This window comes from Pinus tabuliformis, chromosome 8, assembly GCF_031772625.1.
Source record: "Pinus tabuliformis cultivar Carrire ecotype Pingquan chromosome 8, CPIR1, whole genome shotgun sequence".
Taxonomy (NCBI): Eukaryota; Viridiplantae; Streptophyta; class Pinopsida; order Pinales; family Pinaceae; genus Pinus; species Pinus tabuliformis.
The window spans coordinates 947,500,126-947,506,750 of record NC_142294.1 but is presented as its reverse complement, the minus strand read 5'-3'; positions in this window follow the sequence as shown (position 1 = coordinate 947,506,750).

Genomic DNA, 6,625 nt, shown 5'->3' with positions numbered 1-6,625 from the left:
TTTAGGACTTTTGAAGTCCAAAATACACAGAGATGGTGGGATTTTTACATAATTGGCATTGTTGTCGAGGAGAGGGAACTGAAGCTCAGCTTCCCTGGGAAATGACATAGATCCAGCTTTGATGATAGACAAAATCTGGGCACATTTTTGGTTGTAATCATCTATCTGGAGACTCTACTAGAGGCCGAACCTCTTGGCGACTCCACATCTTAGTTCTGGCTCAGTTTGTGATGCATACTCGGAGACATCCTCAGAAGATACAAGCTGACCCAGTACCTGACCTTGAAAATATCATCAAAGAAAGAAAGTTATTGCAGAAAGGAGCATCAGGTTCAGGTAAACCTAAACAATCTCCTATATCTCATCAAGAAAGGCTTGTAATCGAAAAAATACATGTTGAGAGTATAGAATCTAATACTAGCAGTGAAGAAAAACTTTCAGAGATTCATAAAGGTCCCAATTCTTTAGGTTCTCCTTTTGCTTTAAGCCCAAAGGAAAACTCACCCCCTATCCATCATACTCCTTTAGTCTCATCAGTCACTCCTCAACCCTCTATTATTCAGACTGCCAGTACTTTTTTAGTCACAATAGCTATGGTAGGGCCACAAGCACCTACCAAAATGGTAAGAATCATAGCTGCTAGGTATGGACCTCTAATACTGCCCACTCCTTTAAATGCCATGCTTAATGGAGAATATCAGAAATATAGGCCTAAATTCATTGGGATTGAAGGTGTTACTGTTGAAGAACATCTTGAGTCATTCTATAGCTATGCTGATAATCTGGACATTAGTGAAGATGATGTGTGGATGAGAGTTTTTGTCCAAAGCCTAGATGGAGAGGCTAGAAAATGGTTCAGAGAACTAACCCCAAGATCTATATCAGATATTGAAGCTTTAGATGATGCATTTCTAAAGCATTGGGGGGATAAAAAGGACCTCCTTTACTACCACACTGATTTTGGCAACTTAAAGAGAGAAAATGGTGAGTTGCTGTCTAATTTTAATAAGAGGTTTAACCATATGTACAACAAGATACTAGCTGAAGTAAAACCCACTACTACCTCTGCTAAACTCACCTATGCCAGTGCTTTTGATTCTGACTTCTACCTACTGTTGAGGGAGAGGAGATGTGCTACTTTGGTTGACATGCAGGATGCAACCTTGGAAGTGGAATCAAATATCATGGCTGTAGAGATGCTTAAGGGAAATGTTGATAGAAGAAGACAGAGGGGCGAGTCTTCATCATCCGCTGATCCTAAGATAGATAAAATGACCAAAATGATAGAGTCATTAGCCTATGAAATCTCCAAATTAAAGTTGAGCATAACCCAGGGAAAGGGAGAGCTCCTAATACCTTTGCTCCTAGAAATCCAAATCCAAATCCATATAGAAGAACTAATGAGCAGTTGCAGATTTTGCAAAGAAACAAAGATGCTAATGAAGAACAAAGGGTGAAGGCTCCTTTTCAAAATGCAGTCATGGAAGAAGAGCAGTTTGAAGAAGAGGATGAGATCCATTATTTGGAAGACAAAGGAAATGCTTCCTTTTTGACCTTAGCAGCCTACGAAAAGTCATTATGCAATGACCAGATCAGCCAAGAATGGGATGGTAAAGCTATTCTACAAACTATAGATCAACAAAGATATAATTTGAGGTCAAAGATAAATAAGGCCAAGGAAACTCATGTTCAAAGAGATATTGTCCCTGCAGTACATCAAGCTAATAAGCAAAAGCAATCAGCAATTGATCCCATCATCCTCAAAGTTCCAGCTCATGAGGTAAGAGGCCTTGACAAGTCTTCTTCTCCTTTTAGTTTTCAATCATAAATTCAAAAGCTAAGAATACCTATGCCTCTGATTGAACTAGTGAAGAATGAGTCTTTCAAAAGATCCATCCTCGAGGCCCTTGAGCTTAAGGCCATCCAAACCTCCATTGATTATGTAAATCTACAAGATGACAAGCCAGCTGTTATTCTCAGCCCAATAACTGAAAATTGTGAAGACAGCTCCCCATCATTCTATGTCTCTCTGACCATTCATGATAAAATCCTTCACAACTGCTTTCTGGACACTAGAGCCAGCCATAATCTAATGCCCAAAGTGGTCATGGATGAGCTGGGTCTTGACAACCAAGCCTTGTCATGACCTGTTCTCTTTTGACTCTAGAAAAGTGAAATGTCTAGGATTAATCAAGGACCTAGCCATCACTTTGTCTCAACTGCCTGTGAAAAGCATGATGATGGATATTGTGGTGGCAGATGTACGCCCCAAGTTTGGCATGTTACTTTCCAGAGGTTGGATCAAGAGATTAGGTGGATCATTACAAAATGATATGTCCTATGCTACTATCCCAGTTTTCAGAGCTGAGAGCAAGAGATTATACAGAGAAGCTCAGCTGGCTTATATAATCAGCGATGAAAATAATCCCACCAATCATCCGATATATGCCATTGACACTGATTTTGGAGCATGTATTCTTCATATTGAAGAATCCTAGTTAGCCTCCACGTAGCTTAAGAAACCAGTTTGCCAAATCGCTGGGTAAGAAGGCCCGTAGATTTGGGATATGTTCTTTGATGGGGCTTGCTCTAAAGAAGCTGTAGGGGCAGGTGTAGTCCTTGTGTCCCCAACACAAGAATACATTAATTTATCTTTCAAATTAACCTTTCAGGTCACCAACAACATAGCAGAGTACGAAGCTTTGATTCTGGGCTTAAGCGCTACTAAAGAAATGGGAATCAAAGGCCTAAAAGTGTTTGGAGATGTAGATCTCATTATTCAGCAGGTAAATAAAACTTTCCAAGCAAAGCATCCAAGGCTGAAATCATACAGGGATGAGGTATGGAGGCTCAAGGATCCTTTTAATGATTTCAACATTTCTTATATTCCAAGAATGAAGAACCATCTTGTCGACTCCCTTGATGTGTCTGCTAGCACGTTTATTCTTCCTTTGCCTCCTAAATTGACATATGAAGTTCAGGTAAAATATAGACCATCTCTACCAGACAATGTCAAATATTGGAGATTTTTTGAAGACAATGAGGAAATTAACAGGTTTTTACAAGTCGTTGAGGAATTTTCTGAAACTCACATCGACCAAGAAAATGAAACTATGGAAGGATGCGGCCAGTCTAAGCTAAAAAGCGAGATCGGCTGAGGAAGCATCATCTAGCTGCCTAGTAATCACATACCAAAAGGATTGGTGCCTCTAGATAAGCTTTTTGATCATAACGATGTGCTCTATAAGCCGGCCAAAACAGAGAATTAGTCCATTGTCTGTAAACATAATATAGGGAGCCAAGCACATCCGAAATTCATAAATCTATCCACTCGTTTGTCTTCTACCCAAAATTTCGAGTATTGCGCCCTCATGAAGCAATTCGTTGATATTTTCTCCTGGGAATACAGTGATCTTAAAACTTATGATACAAACATCATACAACATAAGATTCTGCTGGAAAAGAATACCACCCCTTTTAAGCAGAAGTTAAGACCTATCAGACCTCTCTTATTGCCTTTGATTGAGAAAGAGATCAAGAAGCTGTTGGATGCCAAAATCATAGTCCCCCTAAGGTATTCAAAGTGGATAGCTAAGCTTGTGGTAGTAAGAAAGAAAAATGGAGAAATCAGGCTTTGTGTTAACTTCAGAAATCTGAACAAGTGCTCTAAAAAGGATAACTACCCCCTGCCTAAGATGGAACACTTGCTACAAAGAGTTTCAGGGGCCCGAGTCATGTCTTTCTTAGATGGATTTTCAGGTTACAATAAGATTGGTGTGCATCCTGAAGATCAGGAAAAGATCGCCTTCACTACCCCTTGGGGCAGTTTCATGTACTCCAAGATGCCTTTCGGACTGATGAATGCTAGGGCTACTTTTCAGAGGGCCATGGACATAGATTTTGTGGGAGAGAAGGACACGTTTGTCCTTATTTATCTTGATGACATAACAGTCTTCTCCAACAGCCACAAAGACAATTTACAACATTTGAAGAAGGTATTCCTAAAGTGCAGACAATTTGGAATTTCAGTGAACCCAAAGAAGTCACAATTCGCTCTAGAAGAAGGCAAACTTCTGGGACATATTGTTTCTGCTGAAGGTGTGAAGATTGATCCAGTAAGGGTTCAAGCCATTCAGACATTGTCCATGCCAACGTCAAAAAGGGACATTCAATCCTTCCTGGGTCAGATTAACTTTTTAAGGAGGTTTATTCCAAACTTTGCAGAGCTTGTAAAGCACATCACTTCCATGCTGAAGAAAGGATTAGAAATAAAATGGATAGATGCTTCAAGAAGCTCTTTTGAAGCCATCAAGCAAGCCATCATGGAAGCTCCCACTCTAATCAACCCAGATTACACTAAGGAGTTTTGTATCTTCTCTTTTGCCTCTTATGATACACTTGCAGTAGTTCTATTGTAGAAAAATGATGAAGGCATAGAGCACCCCGTGGCCTTTTTCAGCAAAACTTTAAGGGATGCTGAACTAAGGTATGACCTCATTGAAAAACAAGCTTATGCTCTCATAAAATCTTTAAAGGCATTCAAAATTTATATTTTGCATTCCAAAATAGTTGCATATATACCTTCAACATCAGTAAGGGATGTCTTAACTCAGCCAGATATTAATGGAAAGAGAGCTAAATGGATTGCAAAATTCATAGAGTTTAACATAGAGGTGAAGCCCACAAAGCTTGTCAAGGGCCAGGGCTTGGCTAAACTTATGGCTGAAGAAAATTGCAGCTTGTTAGACATAAATTCCATAGGTCTAAATTCAGATGATGAGCAGACAGAGGGAGCAACAGAAGAGCGAAAGCAGAATCAGTATTTGGCTGAAAATCTAGCTACATGTGAATGGTATTACAACATAGTTCATTTTTTGCAAAGCTAGAAGTCCCTCCAGGGCTTAGCTCAAGTCAAGCTCGTGCCATTAAATTCAGATCAGCCAAATTCTACATTAATAAAAATATTCTTATTGGAAAGACCCATCAGGAATCGTCTTGAGGTGTCTAGATAAAGAAAAATCTGTGGAGGTCATACACCAATTCCGTTCTAGCATCTGTGGAGGGCATCATTATTGGAAAGCCACAACTCACAAAATCTTGAGGGCTGGATATTATTGGCCTACTCTGTTCTCTGATGTGTTTTCTTTTGTAAAAGCTTGTGACAAGTGTCAAAGGTTTGCAGGAAGACAACAGCTAAAACCTATGCCCTTGAAGCCAATACATGTCAATGGTCCCTTTCAGCAGTGGGGCTTGGACTTTATAGGTGAGATCAACCCACATTCTAGTGGCCAACACAAATGGATCTTAGTAGCCACTGATTATTTCACCAAGTGGATTGAGGCAATACCCACTAAGAATGCCAATCACCAAGTTGTCGTAAAGTTCTTTAATGAGAATATTTTCACTAGATTTGGTTGCCCAACCAAAATAGTCACTGATAATGCAGTAACTTTTAAAGCAAAAGAATTGGTGGACATGACTGAATCCATGGGCATTCAAGTAGTGCATTCTACCTCATATTATCCTTAAGGCAATGGCCTAGCAGAATCATCTAACAAGAGTCTAGTAAGGGTAATAAAAAGACTATTAGAGGACAACAAAAAGAGTTGGGATTCCAAGTTGAAGTTTGCACTATGGGCTGACAAAGTTACCATCAAAAAGTCCATAGGGAATTCTCCATTCAAACTGGTTTATGGCGCTGATGTTGTTTTCCCCATCCAGTTGATTCTCCCTGTGGCTAAGTTCTTGTAAGAAGAACAAGATGAAGAGAATGATATGGTAAGAAGAATGAATAACCTGGTTGAACTACAACAGATCAGAAAGTAGCTGGTTGAGAAGTCAAAATCTCATCAGAAGAAAATCAAAGAAACCTTTGATAGGAAGGAAAAAGTGGACAATTTCCAAGTTGGTGATTGGGTGCTTAAATGGGATGCATTTAAGGAAAATAAAGGTAATCATGGCAGGTTTGACTCGTTATGGATAGGTCTGTTTGTCATCGCTCAAATTCAGTAGAGTAATACATTCATTTTGCACAGTCTGGAAGAAGGAGATACTTTTGGTAGCCCAGTAAATGGCAGTTCTTGAAACTTTATTTCGTTTAAAGGCTTTAAAGCCTGTTATTGTAAATATGTTTTTCCAATTTTTATTTCATTACAAAATAGACTCCATACCCAATGGAACACTAGAAGGAATATTTGATTTTTGTTTTACAGGAAAGGCATTGATATGTGATCCTTGAAACCTCACAGGGAGGATTTCATCCCCATAAGGAGCTAGTGTTAGCCTTGGAAGCATTTGGCCCAAAAATGGATACAAGTATGCTCTTTAAAGTCTCCATAAGCTAGCATAATCATGCCAAAGGATCCAAATATCCTCTTGAAGGCTTCGAAATTTGCATAAGGATCATTCAAAATCCCAACAATTGCAGAAGGAAAGCCCTTAAAAAGGTAGAAAAACACTATCGGGAGGCTAAAATATATTAAAGCAGTCAAAAGAACAAGTATCACAGGCTTGAGCATGGTAATGCATAGCAGGCATTAGATCTGGTTGATCAACAGCCCAGATCTAAGCGGCTAATCGCAATCGGCGCTGTAGAGAGGATGATTTAAAGGAGGGGCACAAGACA